Raw genomic sequence first — 3,916 nt, 5'->3', positions numbered from 1 at the left:
ATCAGTGACTTATGCAGATGAAATATGGAATATAGCATTCCATAAAGTATGATATGTGTATATCTCTCTATGTACATGTATCTGTCACTATTAGTCTTTGCATGTGTGTGTGTGTGTGTGTGTGTGTGTGTGTGTATAGTATCAATGTCCCTTTTCTACATATCTGTTTGTAACTAGTCATTTATAATCACCCAATACATAATTAAATTTATTTGCTAAAGGCATAACAGTGATTAAAAAGTTAATAACATTTAGTAAATATCGATAATTTCTTCTACCCACAGAAGTAAATAATTCTAAATGTTGATTAAAGGGCTCTAAATCTAGATGATTTGGGCCATATTCCTGTTATATTTGTCCCTATGTAATCTCTAGTGTGTGAATATATAAATAATATTGATTGCAAACAGCTTGCTAAATTGTATTGTGATATCCTGCCTTCAAGAATATATGAAATCTAATCTTGCTAATTTAAATCTGACTGACAAGAAAATATTGATTGAGAAGATGAGAACAATAAGAAAGTCATTTAAATGTTGCTATAAGATATCAAAACTTAACATAGAAGAGACTGATGTCAAAGAATACCATATTGAGCTTCAAGATTTAAAATGTTTACCTCTTCTTTGTTGAGACAGATATTTTACAGAGAGTGGAGTAAAATTTCTGCTGAGGAGAGGAACTGTGTCAGCAATGGGGAACAGTGTAGAAGAATATTAAAGCACCAAGAAGTGGCAATACAAATAGGGTAATGAAAGACAGATTTTGCTAAGAGCTGAAGGCAAACAGGACTTTCACTCCAAAGTAACAAATTATGAGACGTGAATGCAGAAATCAGCTACACTTTGCAGAAAGAAAGATAAGAGAAGTCAAATAAGACAAGTTAATGCAACTGAAAAAAGAACAGGAGAAAATATTAAAGACATGTTCATGTCCTTGGAGGAAAGACAAACTAATAAATAATAAATAACAGTTTTATTAGTTATTTAACAAATAACTAATAAAAAATAAATACTAGAGAAAATGGGCTTGCTTAGAAACAAGTAAACAACAATAGCAATGCCTCAAAAGGTCTATATTAGATATTTTTGGAGTAATCCAAGAACCAGCAAATAAACAGAAATGATTAATACTTTATATAAAATGATAAAAACTAAATAGCTTAAAATCATAGAAAATGTCATGATATCAAGGTATTACCTTCAAAAGGCAAAAATCCTTATAGCTCTGGCCATAGTTTCTTTATATCTGAAGTCATTTCTAATACAAAGATGGAAGTAGAAATAGGAATATGCAAATATCCACACATAAAGGATGAAAAAAAAATTGAAACCAAGTTATCAAGAAAAATATACTAGCCAAGAAGGCTGGTTGCTCTATGATGTAGTATCTACGGAGGAATGGACTATAAAAGATCATGCATATGATGCTAAATGAACTATATCAATAAATAGCTTTTAAACATTATTTAATTTTTTTCAGGAATACATGTTTCCCTAGTTATTACATGAAATAAAATCAATAAATCCACTAGGAACCGGCTGATGTTAAGAAAAAAAATGCAGAATATAATAGAGATTCACTGAGGGTTTTAATTTCTTAATATTTTTTATGACTTATCTACCTAACTTTATAACTGTGACCATGAATTTACAGCTCTACACAACAATCCCCACACAACAAAATCAAGAGAGTCAACTAAATTAAAAGTTTAGAATTTTAAATATTAAATTAAAAAGAAAAAACCTGTCACGAAAAATATAATCTGGAACACATTTTTAGTCTCTTCACAAATTCAGGCATCATCTAGAACTGGAGCATGTGGTTCCAGTCAGTTCTCTTCTGCCACATTTTTTTTTTTTTTTCTGAGACAGAGTCTTTCTCTGTTGCCCAGGATGGAGTACAGTGGCACATTCTCAGCTCACTGCAACAGCACCACCTCCACTCACTGCAACCTCCAGCTTCGGGGTTCAAGTGATTCTCCTGCCTCAACCTCCCCAGTAGCTGGGATTACAGGCATGCGCCACCAGGCCCGTCTAATTTTTGTATTTTTAGTAGATATGGGGTTTCACCATGTTTGCCAGGCTGGTCTCAAACTCTTGAGCTCAAGTGATCCACCCACCTCGGCTTCTCAAAATGCTGGGATTACAGTCATGAGCCACATGCCCTCCTCCCAGTCAGTTCTCTTCTGAAAGACTATTTCTTTTGCTATGTAGAATAGACATTACATTCCTCACTTAAACCTCTCTCATTGCCACCTCCTCTTTACCTAGTATAGGTACCCTTCCAGTGCACACAGCTAGAGAAGCCCTAGCACAGGTTCAATCTCATGACACACCTCCCCTACTAGACTCGGACTTCTCAATTTCCTGGAGGGTTTCCATAACAACTCCATGCCTTTATGTGACTACATCAAGAACTGGAACCAGTCCACACAACCCTCACTCTCAGTAGCTTTGCTAACTTCTTATTTACCCATCATTCCCTCCTTCCTGTCAGCACAAGTATCTCAACAATCTCATTTCTGCATGCATTTGTTCATTAAGCTGTAATCACGGCCCCCAAACTCATTAAAAAGATAACACTCCTTGGACTTTGGCTCTGAATCTCCTTCCAATGAGCTGCGCTCCCTGCCCTATTTCAACTACTATTCTAAGCTTGCAACTCAACTGCAAAATCTCGACCAAGGAGGGAGATCTCAATTTTGTATCCTTTAAAGAACGTTTTGCAATTTTTAACCTAAAGCCCTTCTCTAACTATTCTATCTGAAAACAGCCCCTCTATTCTTTATTTTTTTCTTAATATTATTACTTCTTAATATATCCACATATTTATTTGGTAATTTGGTTAACACCTATCTCTCCTTTCTAAAATATGTACCACTTGGTAGTAGATTTTCTTTTTATTTATTTATTTATTTATTTATTTATTTATTTATTTATTTATTTTTGCGGTAGTAGATTTTCTTAAAAAAAAATCTATATTCCTATCACATAGAATAATCAACCAAATACAGCAATCACTTGATAAATACTTGTTTAATGAGTATGTAAACTTACTTAATCACTCAATAGTTTTTGAAACTTAAAAGGTTGGTATGACAACTGCTTGTTATTCACCTAAAATTCATTGTCCCTCTTCTTAATGACATGACTTTCCAGCTAGAAACCACATTTCCCTACTTTTCTCATATGCAGTTGTGACTGTGTGACTATAATTAGATGAGTAGAATAGAAATACTGTGTATAATTTCTAGGCTGTCTTCAAGTTAAAGACAGGCTGTGGTCTCCGAAACTTGGCTCTTTTTCTCTTCATATGTGAACTCAGTGATGTCTGCAACCTAAAAGTCAACATATTATGGGATGAGAGAGCAACAAGGTGAAAGAAACCTGGGCTCCTGAATTACCTTGAGGAGCAGAACGGCCCCATTAGCACAGAAAGGCTGGCTTGTACCATGAGGGAATTTAACTGTTTTATGTAAAGGACTTAATTTTGGAATCTTTTTCTTCTTTCATGCACTTGGCTTCCATGATTCTCTCTGTTATTTCTCTGAACTTAAATATTTTCTTAAAGGTTCTTTTCTTAAAGGTTCTTAAGGGTACTTTTCTGGTCAACCACTGTTCTTAATTTAATCCAGTGATTTTTCAATGTTTCAATCAATGAAATGTTTGAGAATTTAATAAAGGATATGTACATATATTCTTCTTTATACTAGTGCTTATACAGCATATAAACACTGGTAGTTTTTAATAACTCTGAAGCCTATCTTCGAATCCTCTAAGTAACTACAGTAACAGTATTAAAAAAAATTCTTGAGAAATGGCACATATTATCTTGGTTTAACTACCACTCATGTTCCAGGATATTTTCCTATCTAAATAAAGAAAATATACAACCATTTGCCAACCTTATCAAA

Source organism: Pan troglodytes, chromosome 22 (genome assembly GCF_028858775.2).
Source record: "Pan troglodytes isolate AG18354 chromosome 22, NHGRI_mPanTro3-v2.0_pri, whole genome shotgun sequence".
NCBI classification, from domain to species: domain Eukaryota; kingdom Metazoa; phylum Chordata; class Mammalia; order Primates; family Hominidae; genus Pan; species Pan troglodytes.
The sequence above is the reverse complement of the archived record's forward strand: the minus strand, read 5'-3'. Positions refer to the sequence as shown.